Source organism: Heterocephalus glaber, unplaced genomic scaffold (assembly GCF_053883595.1).
Source record: "Heterocephalus glaber isolate CG9 unplaced genomic scaffold, H.glaber_assembly_v1.0 deba00000331, whole genome shotgun sequence".
In the NCBI taxonomy this organism is placed as follows: Eukaryota; Metazoa; Chordata; class Mammalia; order Rodentia; family Bathyergidae; genus Heterocephalus; species Heterocephalus glaber.
In genome coordinates this window covers 28,724,566-28,746,907 of record NW_028258142.1, presented here as the reverse complement: position 1 = coordinate 28,746,907, position 22,342 = coordinate 28,724,566, and the positions used below count along the sequence as shown (strand labels likewise).

At 34.4% G+C, this 22,342-nt stretch overlaps 1 protein-coding gene across 8 annotated transcripts in view; it reads left to right on the top strand.

Annotated features, from left to right (window-relative positions):
• Dcc (DCC netrin 1 receptor) overlaps positions 1 to 22,342 on the top strand; it is a 1,202,110-nt gene that overhangs the window by 645,850 nt on the left and 533,918 nt on the right. The gene's annotated exons all lie outside the window — the stretch shown is intronic.

Sequence of the window (22,342 nt, the reverse complement as noted above, 5' to 3'; positions counted from 1 at the left end):
CCTCAAGATCGGTACTGCAAGATGCTTAAATAAATCACATATAAAATGAACTCATTATTGCGTTTTATAGTAAAATATTTCTGCTTCTTAATTAAATTAAATTTCTGCTTCTATAATATACATTTCAGTTATAACACCATCAGTGACAATCCAAGATTAATGCTCATTTGGATTAATTCAATAGACCTTTTCAGAATACTTACAGTGTGCCTGAAACTGTATAGCTAAGGGCTCAATATAAAGACACTATGTTGCCATTCCTTCCAAAGACAGCAACTAAATAAATAAATTGTTATGATCCATGATAGGATATTTTACCATAAAAATCTGTATCAGGTGCTATGAAAATGAACATTTTCACATAGGTAGCTCTGACCATTTATTAAACAATTCAATACACAAGTTTGATCCTTAAAATGATACTTTAAGGTGTCATTATTGTGGTATATAGATTCTAGAAGTGAAGGGACTGACCTGAATCTCTCTCCTCCTCTTCCTCAGATGAGTGGTGGAGACATGTCTGTCTTTCGTGTTTTCTTTCTTTCTTTTCCCATCCCACAGAAGGAGAGCATGTGTTGTATATGGTTTTGAACAACCCCAAAACATACTATATAGAACTGGATAAATAAGTCCCTCACCAATGGTTTGTCCTTTAACAGCAAAATTAAATATAATGTATTGAAACTAAAGACAGATAACAGCTCACTATGAATTTGCCAGTAGTTTGGGTAGAAATAGAAGCAATTGCCTCATTCCCTGGAAGTACTAAAGCTGGTACTGGCTAAACCATTGTCTGGGAGGTAGATAGGATTTGAGCAGGTTGTAGGATACTTAAATAAGTGACCTCTGGGCTGGGGATTTAGCTCAGCAGCATAGCACCTGCCTGGCAGGCATGAGGTCCTGAGTTCGATCCTCAGTAGCAAAAAAAAAAAAAAAAAAAAAAAAAAAAAAGGCCTCTAAGGTTACTTCTAGCTTTGCATTTCTGAGCTTAATTTCTTTCTCATGCCTCTACCTCTATAGACTGAGATTGATTTTTCTTTTTCTTTAATGACACTAGACACTACTTTCTTAAGCCACATTATCAAGAGATAAAGAATTGCTATTTAAGACAGTTGTGTGAACTCATTGTCAATAAAACCCTAGATGCACAACTCTCTTGAACCCTTTCCCTGATGATTTAATGTAGGACACCTCATGTAGAAGGAGTTTATTACAGCTGTCAATATGATATCTTGGTACATGATTGAAACTAAGAAGAGTCTTTTTTTCGTACGTAATTTTTCCAGTTTCCTTAAAGCTAATTAAATAAAGCTAAAATTAGAAAATATCTTTGAAAAGGACAAGACGATTATTTTGTGACATCTACTGAGATCCATAAAACTTTGAAGAGGGCCTTCAAGACTTTGTAGCATAATTAAATGTAGGAAGGATATGAAAAGTTCTTTTCTGGTTTCAATTTTGTGTGGGGATTTTTAAGTGGATACTAACTTCAATTTTCAAGACCATTTGACAAAGGAATAAGTATGTACTTAGTGGTAAAAGGAAATATAAGAGGGATATACCATAATTCTTGAAAATTCTGACCCCTGTATAAAATGTAATAAGAGTATTTCCTCTCTAAGCAACACTGACCACCTCTAATTTTAATAATATCTCTAACTGTGAAAATTTAAATGAGAGACTGAAATTCTCTCATTGCCTCTTGTATTCATGAGTTTTGATACAGTTATTGAATTGTCAAAGACATTTGGGATAGAAAATAGTTCAGAGTTATGATCTAGCATGTTTCAAGTTTAGATTTAGACAGAGATGAAAACGTGGGTTAAGTGAATTCTTTTTTTTTTTTACTTTTATTAGTATGTGTTTGTAGTATATGATTACCTTCACTGTAGGGGATTGGTGCATGTAGATAACACATTTCAATTCCCTTCTTTTTCTCTGATCCCTCTACCTCCTTTCTATTTTTTTCCAGCATTAGATTCATTTATAAGACCTTGTAAAGTTAATTATCATATATACAGATTGAAAACCAGACCAATGAGCCAAAGACCATATAAAACATATAAGTCAAGATCCGTTTTTAGATACATTGTCCACACTGGATTACAATACCATTTCTGTCTTTTTGCCTATTATCTGTCTTTTATATATATATATATATATATATATATATATATATATATATATATTCACATAAGAGAAACTATGCCACATTTAAGCTTGTATTTCTGAGTTACTTTAACTGACTTGATATTATGGTCTCAAGGTGCATCCATTTTCCTACAAATGACTCAAATTTACCATTTTTTATACCAGAGTAATGCTCCATTGTGTATAAATACCACATTTTTTATTCATTTATCTGTTGGTGAACATATAGGCTGTTTCCAAGATTTAGCTATTATGAATTGTCCATATAGGAGTATGCATACATCACTGTGGTATGATATCTTTAACACTTTTAGGAAGATACCTAGAAGGTCAATAGCTAGGTTAAATGGAATTTCTACTTTTAGTTTTTCAAGGAATCCCTATACTTATTTCCATGGTGGTTGTATCAATTTACAGTCCCATCAACATTGGAGAAGGGTTTCTTTCTTCCTAAAGCCTCTCCACCATTTGTTTTTGGTTGATTTCTTGATGGTAGCCATTCTTTCTGGAGTGAGGTGGAATCTCAGTGTTGTTTTAATGTGCTTTTCTAAAATGGCCAGTGATGTTGCACTTTTCATCTATTTATTGGCTGTTTGTATTTCTTCATCTGAGAAGTGTCTATTCATTTCAGATACCCATTTTTTAGTTGGGTCTTTAAATTTGGAGAGGGTGTCTAAAGTTTTTAAATTTTTTATATATTCTAGATATTAGCCCTTTGTATGAGAAGTATCTAGCAAATTTTCTTTTCTCATCATATAAACTGTTTCTTCACTCTATTAGTGATTTTCTTCACTGTGCAAAAGCTCTATAATTTAATGAGCTCTCATTATCTGATTTTTGGTATTATATCTTATACAATAGAGGTTTTACTCGGAAAGTCTTTGCATACCCCTGTATCTTCAAAAGTTTTACCTATTTTACCTTCCAGCAGAATGTTTCTGTTCTAATGTTTAGATGTTTGATCCATTTTGACTTTAATTTAATATATGATGAGAGATAAAGTTTTAGGTTCAACCTTTGGAATGTGGATAACCAGTTTTCTCAACACTATTTGTTAAAGAGGATGTTTTTCTTGCAGTGAAGGGATTTGTCCCCTTTGTCAAAAATAACATAGCTGGAGTTGTTTCTGTATCTTCTATTCTGTTCCTTTGAGCCAGAAGTCTGTTTTTTGCCAATACCATGCTCTTTTTATCACTATAGCTTTGTAGTACTGTATAACTTGAAGTCCAGGATTGTGATGCCCCCTGCCTTGCTCTTGTTGTCCAGAATTACTTTTGTTATTTTTTTTATTTTGGTGGTACCAGGGATTGAACTCAGGACCTTGAGCTTGCAAGACAGGCACAGTGCCACTGACCTAAATCCCCAGCCCTACTTTTGCTCTTCTAAGTCTCTTCTGGTTCCCTATGAATTTTAGGACTGCTCTCCCCAGTTCTGTAAGGAATATTATTAATATTCTGATTGGAGTTGCATTAAATATATATAACAGTTTTTGAAGTATGGCCATTTTGACTATTATTGGTTCTGCCTATCTAGGAATAGAGGATATCTTTCCATTTTCTAATATCCTTTTCAATCTCCTTTTTCAGAGTACTATAGTTTTCATCGTAGAGGTGTTTCACAACAATCAAACATACTAAATGGAAAGAAGATGAAAGCTTTCCCTCTAAAATCAGGAACAAAGACAAGGTGTCTCCGCTTTTGTTTGATATAGTTCTTGAAACATTACCTAGAGCAAGAAGATAAGAGAAAGAAAGAAGTCATATACATAGGGAAAGAAGTTAAAATATCATTACTTGCAGATGTAATGATCCTCTGCCTAGAAGACCCCAAAAGCTCCACCAAAAGACTCCTAGATCTAATATGCAAATTCAGTGGTATAGCAGGATACAAAGTCAACATTCAAAAGTCAATAGTTCCTGTATACCAATAAGAAACTCACCGAGAGGAAATTTAGTGAAACAATAACCTTCATAGTAGCATTAATAAAAATGAAATACTTAGGTGTTAGGTGAATTCTTAAGATGCCCAGGAGATAATACAGATGATGGCACCCAAAGCCATTTCCTGTAGTGCATATTTCTGCTGTTTCTGTGACCTAACTAAGTCATTTACCTTTCAGAAATAAGTTACTAGTAGCTCCCATTTGTATAAGTTCTCAGAATTTCATATGAATTTTTCCTGTGACCTATTGAGAAACAACTTTTTACTCTATATTAAGACAAATGAGATTTCATTGAATCAGAGCAAATTTTTAAATACCATAGCATTTTGCCTTGATCACACACTGCAACATAGAACATGTGTTATCACAGAGATAGCCAAGCTGATTGTTGCCTGCCCTGACAAAATTGTTCAGCTCAGTTATATTGATGTGAAAAATATTTCAACTGAAGTAAATATAGCCAGCTGGATCAGGAATAGTCATACTGCTTAAATCTCTCATGAAGTGCTAAAATTAATATTGCCCATCAGATTTTCTTTAAAAAGTCACCACCTAGCCTTCAAGTTTCATTAATTTCTCTTCTTACCACTTGAATTTTTTGACATGATATTCTTTTTAAAAAACGTGTTTGAGAGAAGTGAGTAAAATATTAGGTTCAAGCAAATCTTTTTCAAATTATCTACTGATTTAAAAATATGAGGGTAGGATAAAGGGAAAAACACAATTTTGGTTCTAGTTACTTATTTCCATTGGGAACGGGATACTACTTTTTAAAAGTTTTTTCTTTTTAAAGTGAATGGAAAAAACCCAAGCATCAAGAAAACAGAAGAATCCTATGCATACTGTATTTGGATGCATTTGTGATTAGCTTTCTTGTGGACCCTGAATTCATGATTCTTAAATTTCAGTGGGCCACTGGGTTATGTAAACTTGGGCTTGGTGACAATCGTGAAAAGTTGGAGATGCATACAGCTTTGGGGTTGTAGTATGTAAATTGAATTTAGTTTAAAAGATAATGTTAGTCACAAATCTTAATGAAACAATATTTGATTATTCTATCATTTAGGAACCAAAATACATCTGGTAGCCTCTTTTCTTTGCGGGGATGGGTTATCCGGGGTAGAACACAGGACCTCACGCTTGTCAGGCAGGCATGGCACCACTGAGCTACATCCCCAGCCCCAGCCCCGCCTTTTTTCAATATAATGACATTCATCACTGGAAATGCACCTTTACATAAGCTCTCTTTGTTCTTATTTTTAACCCCTTCACCCTTCCCTATTTACAAAGATCTTGTTTCCATTCTTTCATTTTCTCATATTAATTGCATTCCATTCTTCCCTTTCCCCTACCCCTCCCACTTCCCCTCCCTCTTTGCCCCTTTTCTTCTCATTTCACATTATCTATCATACCATTTAGTCCTTATTTACGCTTTCAGTTTCTCACACTAGAGAAACTACTCAGTATTTACACATGTGTGTCCTATTTATTTCACTAAAGAGTATCATCTCAATGTGCATCCATTTAGCTATGAATGTCTCTAATTTCCCATTTTTTATGGCTGAGTAGTACTCCATTTTATAAAAAACATTTTCTTTATCCAGTCTCCAGTTGATGGGCATTTGGGCTGTTTCCAAGTTTTAGATATTGCAAACTGTGCTGCTATGAACATGGGTGCACATACATCATTGTGGTATGATTCTTTTAATTTCAGGGGGAAGATATCCAGTAGAGAAATAGCTGGGTCAAGTGGGACTGCCAGTTGTAGTTCTTTGAGGTATCTCCATACTGATTTCCAGTGGTTGCACCAGTCTACACTCCCACCAACAGTGGAGTATAGTTTCTCTTTCCCCACAGCACCACCAGCATTTGTTATTGGTTGATTTCTTGATAGCAGCCATTCTTTCTGGGGTGAGGTGGAATCTCAGCATTGTTTTCATATGCATCTCTCAAAGGACCAGTGATGTTGAACATTTTTTCATATGTTTATTTGCTATTTCTAGTTCTTTGTTTGTGAAATGTCTGTTCATTTCAGATGCCCATTTTTGGATTGGGTCTTTAAATTTGGGAGGTCTGATTTTTTTAAGTTCTTTATAGATTCGAGATAGTAGACCTTTGTCTGAGGGACAGCTGGTGAAAATTATTTCCCATAATGTGGGTTGTCTCTTCACACTGCTGGTGGTTTCTCTTGCTATGCAGAAGCTTTTTAGTAAGAAGAGATTCCACTTGTTGATTGTGCTAGTTCACGGGTAACAGGTTTTGTTCATAAAATCTTTTCCTACACCAATGTCTTCAAGAGTTTTACCTAACCTCTCTTCCAGCCGGTTTAATGTTTCTGCTTTAATATTTAGATCTTTAATCTATTTCTATTGTAGTTTAGCACATGGTGAGAGATATAGGTCTAGTTTTAATCATTGGCAAGTTGAAACCCAATTTTTCCAGCACCATTTATTACAGAGGCTATCTTTCCTCCAGTGAGGGTATTTGGCCGCTTTTTCGAAGATCAGGTAGCTGAGTGTGTCTGGAGTTGTTTCTACATCTTCTAATCTGTTCCACTGGTCCTCAGGTATGTTTCTTTGCCAGTACCATGCTGTTTTTATCACAGTGGCTTTGTAGTATAGTTTCAAGTTGGGGATTGTGATACCGCCTACCTTGTCTTTAATGCCTACTATTGCTTTGCTATTCTAGGTCTCTTCTTGTTCCAAATGAATTTTTAAATTGCTTTCTCCAGGTCTGTGAAATATGCTGCTGGAATTTCAATTGGGATTGCATTGAATCTATATAGCAGTTTTGGAAGTATGGCCATTTTCACTGTTGATCCTTCCTAACCAGGATCAAGGGATGTCTGACCATTTTCTGATATCATCTTCAGTCTCTCTTTTCAGAGTGCTGTAGTTTTCAGAGAAGAGGTCTTTGATTTCTTTCGTTAGGTTGATTCCTAGTTATTTCAATTTTTTGGATGCTATTGTGAAAGGAATTGATTACCCAATTTCTTTCTCAGTGAGTCTGTTTATTATTTACTGAAAAACTATTGATTTTTTTTCTGTTGATCTTGTATCCAGATCCTTACTGAATTTGGTTATTAAGTCTAGAAGACTTTTGGTGGAGTTCTTGGGGTCTTCTATATAGAGTATCTTGTCATCTGCAAATAATGACAATTTAACTTTTTCATTTTCTATCTTTATTTCTTTTATTTCTTTCTCTTGTCTAATTGCTATGGCTAATGTCTCCAAAGCTATATTGAACAGGAGTGGTGATAGTGGGCATCCTTGTCTTGTTCCTGATTTGAGTGTGAAGGATTTCAGTTCTTGACCATTTAGTATGATATTGGCTGTTGGTTTTTCATACATGGCTTTTATCAGATTGAGTTAGAGACTGTCTATTCCAATTTTTTGTTGGGTTTTTATCATAAATGCGTGTTGGATTTTGTCAAATGCTTTTTCGGTATCTATTGAGATGATCATATGGTTTTTGTCCTTGGCTCTATTGATATAGTGTATTACATTGATTGATTTGCCTATGTTGAACCATCCCTGCATCCCTGGGATGAATCCCACAAGGTCAGGTTGTATGTATGATCTTCTGCATTCTATTTGCTAGTATCTTATTAAGGGATTTTGCATCTATGTTCATTAGAGAGATTGACCTATAGGTCTCTTTTTTGATTGGGGCTTTCTCTGCTTTGGGGATCAAGGTGATGCTTGCTTCCAGGAATGAATTTGGGAGTATTGCTTCCCTTTCAATTTCGATGAAGAGTTTAAACAGTAGTGGCAGCAGTTCCTCTCTAAATGTCTTGTAGATTTCAGCAGTGAAGCCATCAGGGCCCAGGATTTTCTTAGTTGATAAGTTTTTAATTACATTTTCAATTTCATTGATTGATATTGGGTTGTTTAGAATTTTTAGGTCTTCTTTGTTCAACTTTGATAATTCTTACCTATCTAGGAATTTGTCCTTTTTTTCTGTATTTTCCATCCTATTGATGTATAGATTCTTGAAGTAGGTATTGATGATCCTCTGGATTTCTGCTGGGTCCAGTGTAATTTCATCCTTTTTATTCCTAACTGCACGGATTTGGGCCATTTCTTTCCTTTTTTTGATAAGATTGGCTAAGGGTTTGTCAATTTTTTTTATTCTTTTGAAGAACCAATTCTTGGCTTTATTTATTTATTTATTTTTATCATCCTCTTAGTCTCCATTGTATTGATTTCTGCTCTGATCTTTATAATTTCCTCCCTTGTATGAGGTTTGGGTTTATCCTGCTCTCCTTTTCCTAGAATCTTGAGGTTCAGCATCAGGTTGTTTAATTCAGCTCACTCTGTTTTCCTAATATGTGTATTCACTGCTATGAATTTCCCTCATAAGACTGCATTCATTGTGTCCCATAGATTCCAATATGTTGTATTGTCATTGTCATTTAATTGAAGAAACTGTCTAATTTCTTCTTTAATTTCCTCTGTGACCCATTGGTTATTCAGAAGTGTGTTGTTCAATTTCCATGTGTTTATGTAATTTTTTCAGTTTCTTTTGCTATTGATCTCCAATTTCATCGCACTATGGTCTGATAATATACAGGGGATAACTTCAATTCCTTTGCACTTACCTAAATATGTTCTATGAGTGAGTATGTGGTCTATTTTGGAGAACGACCCATGTGCAGCTGAAAAGAAAGTGTATTCTGATTTTGTGGGGTGGAAGACTCTGTAAACATCTGTTAAGTCCATTTGTTCAAGAGTTTCATTGAGTTGTAGTATTTTATTGCTTGTTTTTTGTCTAACTGATGTATCTGTTTGTGACAGTGCAGTATTGAGGTCTCCCCCCACTATTGTATTAGTGCTTATATCACTTTTCATGTTCATTAATATTTGTTTTTATATAGTTGGGTACACTAGTGTTTTTTGCATAGATATTTATGATTGTCATCTCTTCTTCTTGGATTGTTCCCTTTACAAGAATGTAGTTAGCTTCTTTGTCTCTCTTAATCAGTGTTGGTTTGAAATTCACTTGATCTGCAAAGAGGATAGCTATTCCTGCTTTTCTTCAAGTTCCTGTCACATGGAGTATTGTTTTCCACCTTTTAACTTTCCGTCAATGAGTTTCTTTTTGAGTTAAGTGTGTTTCTTCTATGCATCATATTGTTGGATCTTGCTTCTTGACCCATTCTGCCAGTCTATTTCTTTTAATTGGTGAATTGTGACCATTAACTTTGATGGCTATAACTGATACATATTGACTTATCATTGTCATGACTTTTTATTTTTGTGGATTCTCCCCCTTTGCTTTTAATTTCTTGTCACACCCGATGGATTCATTCTGCTGGGCTTACTGGGGTTGCGATCCTCATTGTCTTTTCCTAGGATTTTTTCTAAAATTTTTTGAAGTGTTGGTTTGGTATTCCTGAAGTTCTTAGGTGCTCTTTGTCATGAAAGTATCTTATTTCACCATTAAATTTGAAAGATAGTTTTGCAGGGTACATCAATCTGGGTTGGAGCCTGTTTTCTTTTAGGGATTGGGATATGTCACTCCCAGCAGTTCTTGCCTTGAGGGTTTGTGTTGATAAGTCTGCTGTGATTCTGATGGCTTCCCTTTGTATGTGATTTATTTCTTTTCTCTTGCTATTCTTAGAACTTTGTTCTTCTGTTGGGTTTCTGGAGCCTTAACAATTATATGTCAATGTGTAGATTTTTTTTTTTTTTGATCAAGGCTATTTGGAGTCCTATATGACTCACTTATCTGTTTGTCAAGTTCTTTTCCCCTGCTTGGGAAGTTTTCTGGCATTACTTCTATGAACAGTTTTTTTTTATGTCATCTGCGCTCTCTCCTGTTTCTTCTTTGACTCCAGTCTTATGTTATTCTTCTTTGCATTGTCTAGCAGCTGCTGGATTGATTTCTCATGGTCCCTTATATTTTTAAAGCTGTTTTTCTTTTCCTCGTCACTAATTGCAATCTTATCAGCTATATCTGAAATCCTGTCCTCACATTGGCTCATTCTGCTGTGTAAACTTTCGATGGAGTTTTTAATCTCCTAGAAATCTATTTGCATCTGTTTTATGGATTCCATTTGTTTCCTATGTTGGGATTCAATCATGTTCCTCAGCTCCTCTATTTTTTTTATCTGTGTCCTCTCTAGATTTATTAATTATGTCTTGTGCTATGGACACGATTTCTGCTGTTATGTAAGAAATTATTTCGGATTTCACTTTTTCCAGATACTCTTTCATTGGTAGTTCAAGGAGTCCAGGTGGTTGAGTATCAGAGTGTTCCATTTTGTTTCCCTTTGAGGTTGCTGTAGGTGATCTGGAAATCTTGTTCCAAGGCTTGTGTATGTGTCTTCTAATTTTGACGTATGGGGGTGCTGCTAGCACCCATGCAGCCCACCTCCTCTGTGCTGGGAGCAGTGGTAGCTTGGCCCAGTTACACCCCCCAAGCCCCCCTGCTCACTGGGAGCTGGGGCATGCCAACCCAGAAGCCATCTCTGTGCTGGGAGGCCCCAGCCTCTTTTTAATAGATCTGACATACCAGCTTGACCATGATGCTTTATTTATTATTTTTTGACATTCATAAGCAATTTGGGTTGTTTTGTTTTTTGAGAATGGGAGACGTCAAAATATTTTTGGATATTTTTTCACAGTTTGTCATTTATTCAATAATAATCATACCAACAACAAGTAAGGAAAATTCCCCATGAGACATGTATTTCTTTAACAACCATGGTTCTCAATTGTAGCTTAAAGGGACTGATAACATTTTGATACATTGAACTGCTTCATACCAAACCAAGGTAAATTTCAGTAGTAACTAAATTAGCATGAATTTAATTAGCTATCTATGATCTAAGAAAACAAATACTGTTGTTGTTAGTTATTAGTTGCTTGGCATCTAATGTGAACCTACACATAAAAAGTGACTATGCACTTGAAAATCACTTTGTGCTTGGTGGCACATGGGCAGGCTCTTTCTTAAGCAGTCATCAAGACAAGATTTAAAAAGATCAGTAAAAGCTAGGAAATGTGGACCTGACTTCTATATCAATTTAACTACCAGCTACCATGCTGGGAAAAAAGTGAATGAAAGAATAGTTTCTCGCAAATCTTTCTCAAATTTTCTACCATTTTAAAAATATGAAGGTAAAGAAAGAGGAAAGATGTAATTTTGATTTCAGTTGCTTGTATCCATAATCTTGCTAGATTAATGGAAATTCCTTTGCTCTTCTGGGCCTTTTCTCTAGCACCTCACAGCCTTGAAAAAGTCTCACTTGTGTTTTATTTTGTTTTCCTTTGCTTTGCTTTTTGAGGAAGTGGCAGTAAGTTTATGCTTGACTTTCTTCCCTGTTGAAATAGTTGTTACTGAAAAATATCTGTTCATACTGCTTTAACTCATGTTCAGTTTTATCTATGATGGTATCCAAAAGAGTTTCCATATTTGTTCCCATGTCAAGTGGAAGCTGGTTGGGAAAGGGGGATATGCAGGAGCCCATATGTGAGGGAACTGTTAACTCCCTGCATAGCAGTGTTGAATGGCATGAAATCATGTAATGCATGCATCATGTACCACTGTTAAATCCTCATTATTATAAACCTGCACCTTAAGGTGTTCTATTCTATATAATTGGGCTACTTTGCCTAATTACATTCTAGTCACATTGTTTTTCAAGAGAATGACTATCAACTAACTAATCATCATTGCATATCCGAGGAAAAGCTATATGAATCTCTTGGGGTTTTCCATTTTGGTTCAGGAGAATTGCAATTGTCTTGTGTAATTTTTATGTCTGTATTTATCAGTTAAAAATGTGAATTTGTGAATTTAAGAAATTTTAAATGTATTTGTTGTACCAAAGATTGCAATTAAAGACAAATACACAGTGTGTCATTGAGGACAAAAGGAAAATGTGGATCAAATTTGTACCTGATGAAGGTAATCCAGGAATCACTCAATTGTTGTGACCAACCTTAATCTTCACTTATAGGCTTTCTCTAATGAACTCATCACAGGAATCTATCTCTTCCAGTTCTAATTAGAATTCTGTTCTTCAACACTGGCAAAGAAAGATTTTCAGATTTCCCAGTACATGAATACCACAAAGCTGTGTAGGAGAGTTCTGTCCAATGCAGAATTCACTTAATAAATATTTGAAAAGATTTTGGAAAGCTAATCTACAGATTTAAATTACCTAGATGAAATGTAATTTGCACATAAAATCCTACATCTCATTTCAGAAATTCACATTTATCAGTATGTGGGAGGAGAGGCTTGACTATTAGCCATCAAGGTAAGAATCGTAGGATTCTTTTAACTAAATGGAAACTTCAGTTGAGCCATATTTCTGTAATGAATGTCAACTTGGATATATATTTTGAAGTTACATAGTTTGAAGTGTAGTACTCAAATAAGTAAAGAAACAATCTCATTTCTTTTCTAGAACTCAAAACAAAATATAGAGTTCCTTCAAAACTAATTTTAGGAAGGCCATGAGAATAAGGGAGTTTGTATTCAGTGTCTCCTAGATTGTGTGCCCAAACTGGTACTCTGTTTAAAGTTCTTTATTTTCAGTGGGTTCTTCTGTGCCTGTGTATCTTTACGATGTTCTTTCTGGAACTTTTTCTCCTCTTTATCCCCTGGACAATTACAATATCAAAATCCAGCTCAGGCATCACTTCCTCAAAGTAATTCTGTAACATGCCCACACCCTTGTTTCTCATTTACTGCACTTCAATCTGTTTTCTTGAATCTGTTATATTTAACAGTGTATGGCCCTATTTCACCAAACCTGTACTGTCTCAATGCAGTAGCCACTTGTCATGCTGGCAATTTAAATTTAAATTACAAGCAGTTAAAAAATGACTTTATGAGATTATCTGATGCATTTCATGCTTGTGGCTACCATATTGTATAGTGCATCTATAGAAATAGATAGTGTATATATTTCCACGATTGTAGAAAGTTCTTTGGGGTAAAGCTATACTAACTGAGAGAGACCCTTTCTATGATCTCCACATCTTCATCCTCTGGATTAATTCATAGAATATGGAAGACCACTAATAACTGACTACTGAACAAAACAATTGAGAAACAATGGGAATACAGTCAGACTTTTCATGTTGCTCTAGACATAAGGATAGGATTTCTAATTTGAGTTTAGAGTAAAAATCAGCCTTTTCTCAATCAGCTGAGTGGTAAGTGAAATGAATTTCTTTGTTGGATACTGAGCTAACCTTAAAATTCATTTGAGTGAAGTCAGATGATCACCTGCCAGTAGTCCATTGTAGTTGATTCTTATTTTGTGATGGATATTGAAACTAAAAGAGAATAATTGAGATTCAATCATTTTAATTAGTAACTTTGGAGAAGGTTTTGAGAAACTTAGACTGTCATATGTCATTCTTGACTGTCAGCAAGGATCCATACTTTGGTTAAGAATATAAAAATATATTGTCTTTTCCTAGGGTAACTTTATTGAAATTAATTTAGCTCCAAAAATTTATATTAATTTTTCTATTTATTATAAGGAAAAGTGTATGAGGATAGAAAACTGAATTAAAGCTTAAATAACTGTCAGGTAACAAGCCACTAACCTTAATAGACAAAGCATAATTAAGGAAAAAATGATAAATCATATTTCAGCGTCATTGGTTCAGAGGTGGTATGAGGAAAATCACTCACATTTTCTCAGATCTTTTTCTTTCACATAATTGAACTCAACTGTGCTTGGGAGTTTTATACACAGTATTTTGAAGTGATTTGTGAAAAAAAACTGAATCCAAATAGATTTAATTTTTCAAGCTTTTTCTGATTAGTGTGATAAAAAACCCACAGATTAATTGAACTATTTTAAGAAGCTATTTTCAGTTTTGGAGCCACAACAGTTTTTTTGTATTTTTATTGCTCTTTTCAAAAACACCATGATTCTAAATACAAAACAACATCACAGGCTCAAAAAAATATTATGAAATAGCTAAGATGCAGTGGATGATTTTATAGGTTCAAGTTATTTGATTTACTTAAGGCAAGAGGGAAGTTGCACTTTTTTTTGCAAGAGGTTAAATGGTCTTCAAAATAGAACATTTCATTTCAGCAGAGGATTCCTGTACTTTCTCATGTTTAGAAGAGACATCTGTGCTGATGGGGCCTGCGAACGGTAAGCTCAGGGTAAGCCTGAAGAAGGGATTCAGTGAGGGAGATGTTCACTTGAGCTTTTAAAAAGAACCCTGGCCTTAAATCTGACAAGATTCCAGGCTCTTCTGTTGCTATATTAAATGATTCATAACAGATCTGTTCTCCCATCAGGGATTCAGCCTCTATCTCAGTATAATGGAGATGAGAATATCCTCTCTTTCAAATCAATTAGAGAAATAATATCATTGATGAAAGGATTCTTTGGGGGAGAAACCCTTCAAAAACTGGACTATTCTTTAATAATTACCATTTATTAAATTATCAGTTAACATTTGTTGTCGATTGTGTTGTCACTCAAAAAGTTTGTTGAGGTACTTTATACTGTAACTTCGTATGAAAACAGGGTTTTGGAAGAGTCAATTAGTTCATTAGGTCATGCTTGAGTAGGGTAGACCTTTAATCCAGTAAACTGATGTTCTAATAGGAAGATTCAGAGACACACAAGGAGAATACCTTGTGAGGAAAGGAAGAGAGAATAAGAGAATAGAGTGATACTGCTATGGGCCAAGAAATCCTAAGGATCAGCAGCCTCCATCAAAAGCCAGGAAAGGGAAAGTAAGAATTCAACACACTATCTCACATGAAGCATGTTACTGCTGATACTTTGGTTTCAGAGTTCTAGTCTCCAGAACTGTGAAATAGTAAATTTCTATTGTTTTAACCCACCCCATTTGTGCTACTTTGTGATGTCAGCCTAGGGAGATGAATACAGCACCCAAATTGGTTAATGTTCAGCTTCTTATTTCTTAGTAAATATTTATAATTCAATATGTTAAGTAGAAACATAATAAATTACATGGAAATAGATTTTATAGATCATGTAGCAATCTCCCATGATAAGGCTTCAGTCCTCCTTCACATTATAGTCCTCCTTCACATTATAGTCCTCCTTCACAATTTCAATTCTTCTTTCCTTACTTCCTCGATAACTCAAAAATGACTGCAGGAACAGGGAGAAGGTTGGCATCAATTCCCTGCAATCATAAAAATTTGCTTTTTGCATATGTATAATTTTCTGAGGGCAAAAAAACATAAACTTTATCAGACTCTCCAAGGAGAATCTAAGATCTAGACACTCTTTTATCACTTAGAATTCAAAATATTCTCCATGTGTTTTAGTTATTTTCTCATTGATGGGACGAAATACTGGATACTCACAAGTCAAAAGAAGAAAGGCTTATTCTGGCTTATAGTTCTCAGGGGTTTCAGTCTGAGGTTGGCTAATTCTAAAGCAGGGAAGCATTGCAGAGGAGCATCACAGAGGAGAAAAAGTCCATGGCCTGGCAGGTAGGAAGTAGAGGGCTATCAAGGGAGAAAAAGGGCCATATACTCTTTCAGGCCACACCCACAGTTACCCACTTATTTTCACCAAGTTTCACCTCCCAACATTACACCCCACTGTAAACTCATCATGGGACTAATCCAGTACCACACACCCATTATCCAGTCACCTCCAAAAGCCCTACCTCTGAGCACCAGAGGCTGGGGTGGAGGGGACCTAGATATAAGCCATAACACCATAATTAAGGATAAATGGACTGAATTCATTTCAATTTCTAGAATCCAAAAGGCAAACAGCTCAGTGGCAAGAACTGAGTCAGAGAGAAATGTGTTGCAACGAGCTGATAATAGTTCATGAAAATCAACTGGCAAATTACCAGGACTTTGCAAGCCAATTGTTAAACACAGCCATTAATAAAAAGAAATAATATAAATTTACTCTTAAATGCATTATACTAAACACAGGATAAATATTTATAACTTGTCACTTTTTACTTTTTTTTTTTATTTCATGTACTTATGTTTCTTTGGCAACAGTAAAACAGAGCTCTAGAACCTGGGTAAATAAAGTTTTCCCTTATAGAAGAGTTCAAAGAAGTTCTAATGTAAGAGTGTTTAAAGTCCAGGTCTAACATTTATGCATATAAAGGAATTGTGATTCCTCCAATTACAAATTTTTCAAGGTAGACTATGTTACCATCTCTCTTATGACTTAACATGACGAATTGTTCTCCTATAAAAATGAATCAGTTTATAGCCTCCTCAGGACTTTTTTCCCATTTAACACAGATTTTGCATGATTGAGTAGCAATTTATTGAGAATTGTAAATCACATTTTGCCTTTGAAATGTGACCTTTACTCAATGGTGATTTTTCTAAAAAGTTTCTACACTATCTTTAACAAGAGACTGTTTTTTGTTTGATATATTTCTCTCGGGTATTTAAAATAAATCACGCACCAGACTAGTTTATGTTTGATTCACTTTTGTGTCTTTTCTTGAGAGCAATGAGGTAGGGTGTACTATCACTGAGTTAATGTCTACCTGCATATGGTCTGGGGAAAGTCTTCCTTTAGTTTTCATGCTCCTCAGCAGTTTCCCTTGGGATTGTCCATATCAGTGTGACCACATAATGAGAAACTCATCCCAGAAAACTATTACAGGTATTTCTGGAAATTTTCTGCAATTTCATTAAGCTCCATTGGCTAACAACTGTCTTTCACAACCTGAGAAGATTATTAAAGTAATAAATATTTTTGGTGTTTGCCCCAAGAGAAATGCAATTGCATTTTTTTTTCTTTTTATGGTTCTGTAACCCAAATAGAAAAGCAGAAGAGTAGAGTTTTCTGAGATACAATTATTTTATCGTTAATATCACTGTCTAAATTTGGCAGCTAATATTACTCCTTGAGCCATGCTTAGATGTCTTTTAGTTTCACAGCTATGCAGGTTTTGACCATAGTCCATGCTCAACTCTCCTTCATTATGCAATACAAAAAGTGTTTCTAGGTCAGTATGAACTAGAATTACAACATGATGTACTGGCCCCAAAGATATTCTCTTGTCTTGGAAGAAGTAATCAGTTCTTCTAATGAGGAAATGTTGAATTTTAAAATAAATACATATAAAATTTTAAAAATAAAAGCACATAACACGCTACACATTAAGTAAACAATACCAGAATTATGACTTTTTGTATCATACAACTTGCCTTTCTGGGATTAAAATAGTGTTGCTATACTAACCTCACTGGTGGTAAGCAAAACTATAGTAGGAATATCTGGAATGAACAAATAATTCACAATAGGCCAAAGATTACTATTTGGCTTTTGGTGAGATTAAAAATCAACTCACTCTCAGAAACCATGATAACTGTACATTATTCCTTTATATCTTTCTCCCCCTTTGAGAACTTTAATAATAAACATGACAGATGTTTAAAAAGCATTTGTTTTTAAAGCAGCCTTAGCCTTGAAAAGACAATGGGAGAGGTTGGGATAACAGAAGCCTAGATTTGCACCTGATAAATTCACAAGCAAGACTAAAGGGCTCTCCAGTGTGGAGATGCTGTGGCAAAGGGTCTTTAGAAATGCTAGGAATAGGAATGGACACAGTCAAGTTTCCTTTGTGTTTCTTTCTTTTTATATTGCCTATATAAAGGAAGGCTGCCTGTCAAAGCTTCTCAAAAAGGGAAAGGAAACTCTAAGAAAAAGTCTTAATGTTTTATAGGAGCCAAGGGGAAATAGCTTTAGGGAAGACAATCAGTAATGTGCTCAAAACAAACTTCTGTAATCTGACCCTCACTAAATTGAGTACACAGTATGCTATGAGGGGTGCAGGTGCAGAAAGGATGTGACATATTCCCTACTGTATTGTTGCCTCTCGTGTCCTCAACCCACTTGGCTTCTCAGTGGTTAGACCTTGGATAACTAATTAAAATGCTGCATGAGTCACTTGTGTTTAATTAAATAATGGATTATTAAAGGCAAGTGGTTCAACAGATGATTGAAAATGCTGTTAAATTAATGGGTCTCTTCCTCTTTGATCTATAATACACATTGTACCTAAAAACATGGCCTAGGGGTCACTGACAGAGGTCATATGGAATTGAGGACAGAGGTTTTGGTAAAACTACACTGACACAGTAAATTAGGTCAAATGGTAGTATTTTTGAGGTAGTAAGGAATTATTTATTCATTGTGTGACAAATAGTCTATTCTCAATTTCTTTGGGCAGCAGAATAATTTAAATATATTTTTTCTCAAAAGAAAACAAAAAGTGAATTTTATGCTGCTCAAGAATGCCACATTTTAATTCAGCACATTTTATGGTAAAGTGGTCTATATTGGGGATGAGCATTTGTAGTCTAGCTTCTGAAAGTTATTTCTCAAGGTCTGTTTCTTTCTTTCCTTCCATTAATCTGATTTCCTGTGCTAATGCCAACATATGCCTATATGAAAATGTGATTTTCTTCCTTGGATTAAATTAAAAGAAAAGCACACTGGAGAACTTTCTATTTTGTAGTAAAAAATGATTAAAGCAATTATCAATTTAATTGAATAATGCAATGCTGTTGAAACTGGAAACTTTGGGGAACTGATTCATTGGTCTTTCCTACTTTTTAAATTTAATTGTATTATAGGTAAAATAACCAATTATCTCCAAAATTTCCTATATGGCTATTAGTACAGTTAAACAGAATAAATACACACACAAAGGCTATGTAATATAATTGTTTTAAAAATTATTTTCCACCTCATTTATTTGGGTATGATGGATATTTATAGGCCTATAGTATTCCATGCCTTCATTTCACTTACCATTTCTCTCTCTCTTTTCTCATTAGCAAGGGCTATTGTACTTTCAATGTTGTGAGTCACAAACAGCTCGGTGAAATTTCTGTGCATCTTCTTCCATGGTAGAATTTTATTAAGTTAAAGCCAGATTTATTCAGTGAAGCCATGACATAATCAGAGCAGAACACTTAAATAATCTGTTGGTTTGGGGATTTTTTTTTAAGAGTAGGAAAAATTTATTGGGAGAAAGAAGGCTTCTCCCTAAGAGAGACAGAAGGGAGACTGGAAAGTGGATTGCCCCCCACCCCACTTTTCAAGGATGTTTTATACAGCAAAGCCATGTGGTGAGGCAGGTAAAAAGTGGGACAAAACTATAAGACCCGAGGTTTGGGGATTTTTGAGACACACATTTATATGCTTTTAATTGTTATAAACAAGTAATAATTGTGGCTTTTTATACCCTATTTTGTGATTCTTTATGTGAAAAACTACTTTTGTATATATAAGGAGTATAGAAAAATCTTAACACCTTCTATATCTCATAATGAACAAGTAGATTTTGTGTCCCTAATCTTCGAAAGTGTGTTGTGTAAATCATATGAACTAAATTTAAAGTCTCCAGTCCAGAGTCTTCTACATCAGTCGGTTAGAGTAATTATTCCTAAGTATGGCGGTGCTTATATCAAATTTATTCTTATCCTCTGGATCAATACTAAATATAAAGCAAGGGCATATATTTTAACCAATAAAATGCAACCTAGAAACATGAAAAGTCATGGCCAAATGGAGAGACTAGCAAAAGATAACAATTTTGGAGGTGCATTTTTATAAAAAAGATATTCAAAGGGAAAATAAAAAGTTGAAGGTAAATAAACGTGTCCACCTCTAGTATAGAGATGCCAACTTCAGTGATCACAGATGAATGAATGCTAAACTATATAAGATATAAACTGGGGGTGGTGGTGTACTCCTGTAATTTCCAACACTCAGGAGGCTGAAGCAGGAAGATCTCTATGAGTTCAAGGTCGACCTTGGCTACATACTGAGTTCAAGACCAGTTTGAACTACATAGTGAGAACCTGTCTTGAACAACCAAAAATAAAATAAATAAAATAACTATATGATATTAATAGGTCAGTAAAATGAAGCTTCACCATTCTATACTGTTATTTTTGACTTAGAGGTTGATGATTTATATACACCAAAGGGGAAGAAAAGACAGATGTCAAACCATCATGTAAGCATAGATGTTTAAATTAGTGTCAGTTTTGCTTATGACCTGTTCTGACCTTGTGAGTTCTGGTGAAAAGAGTGCTTAAGTCTTGAATCCTGTCAATAAACATCTGGAAGCAGAACAGCTCCCAACAGGGTATGACAGGGGCATGATGTTTTGCAGCCTCCCCTTCCTATAAATGATAACAGCCATAAATCTTGAAGAGATTGGTTTATAACACATGATGTATCACAGACTGGTATTCAACTGAACCTATTAATCACTGTAGGCTGATTTGAAGTGTTACACTTGATATTAGCCAAAATGCTGAGAAGCAATAGACTGATTTGAAGTAGATCATAGATCTGATAGGTAGGAATTCCAGGGATATTTTTAATAGTTTAAAAAGCACAAAAGCTCTACAAAAGTGAAACAAAAAATTAAATTGTTTGTACTCCAAGCTTCATATATAGGACAAAATTAGTTGCATCTGGCATTACGGAACTTAAATACTTAGTCTTTGTTGGAAAAACAATGATGCTGAGTTATCATGGTTGTAATAATTTAGAGAAATGTGGTTACTTGTAGAGATAAGCAAGTTGACAGTAATAAATTTTGTAATAAATTTACGGTAAGTTTGTATGTGGGTGTCAGCCAATTAAACAAGCAATCAAACCACAAATAGAATTAGTTTTCTTTGAACTGCCAACTCCATGGAGAGCCCCATTACTTGGCAAAAAGAGACAACTTATAAGAGAAATCCATCAAAATATATTGTCTGGAACTAAATAAGAGCTGAGGTAGCAACTGTGTTTACAAGCGAAAGAAAACTAATTTGGAATCAAAATCAACTATTAAGTTTTAAGTAAAATATGATGTGCATCAGAGGCAAGTTGCAAGAATAGAATTCTCCTATTGTTTTTTGAATATATACTGATATATATAGATATAGATATATACTAATGTATATATCATGTATATTTATCCACCCAGTATGGGTATATGGATATGGCAAAATTTCAGTTCAGCTGCAAAATTAAATTCTTCAGAATCAGAAAATTAACATGAATATTACCCTGAAGTGCTCAATGTTTTATGATACGGAATGTTGGGGATTATGACCAACTAGAGAGCTCCTAAATTAAAGTCATTACCATTCAATTTTCTGATTTAAACACCTTTTGGTGCTCACTTCAATAGCATATATACTAAAACCTTCTTTTGGCAAATTCAAATTAGAGTGATTTTGACCAGTACACATCCAGATCTGAGAACTCAAACTGAAAATATTCAGTAATTGTTTGGCCAATTTACCTAAAGGTACATGATGTAACAATGAGAGAGATTTTACTATTTGAGGATTGAAGATATTAAGAAGCATCAGAATTAATACTATTACTAAATAATATATCTGAATTATATGTACAAAATATTTTTAGAGATTTAACCTAAGAAGTTTAGGTATAACAAAGAAATATTACACTTTTAGTGATATGCTTTGAATTTCTTGATGAAAGCTGCTCTCATAATATATTTCATTCAATAGACTTAGGCCAGAATTTCATGTTTATTGATAGCTAACACACTAGTTTGCTTAGTTCTTTTGCTGACTCATGGAGCACTTTTACCATTAATCTTTAGTATCTATTCTCCTTAATTACCCTTGTGTTGATATCTCAGTATTTCTACTTCATTTGCTTCCAAGACAGTAGTTGAAACTGAAATCTTTAACCACTTATATTGCTCCAGGATATTCTTCTGTCTGGCTGGTAGCATTTTTCTGTTCTCAATAAACAATGTGCTCTATGAAAAAATAATTACAACTTTCTCATTCGTTTTAACAGGTACTTGTGATGCAAAGCTTATTTAGTTGTAAATGTATTGTCAGGATTACAATGTTAACTATATAGTAAGCTACATAAGTGTCAAATATTTTAAGCTATAGATCATTTTTCTAAATTAGCCACTGGTGTCCAAATTTTGGAATATATCATAACTTAATAAAAATTTGCAAAATAATGGATGGATGAATATATTCTACTTACAGCTATTAGTAGTAATTTTAAAATATAAACTTAGTCAAAAATTGCTCAATAAACTGAAACAGTACTGAAATAGCATCAATTTTAACAAAGGCAAAAAATTAAAAGTAATAACACATACTACTGTTGTTTGGTGAACAGGTTACAAATTAGTTTCTACTTGAATCAGTACTGCTAAAAAACTAATAACAACCACTACATATTTAAACTCACAGTCTACATTCCTAACCACAATATTTAAACAT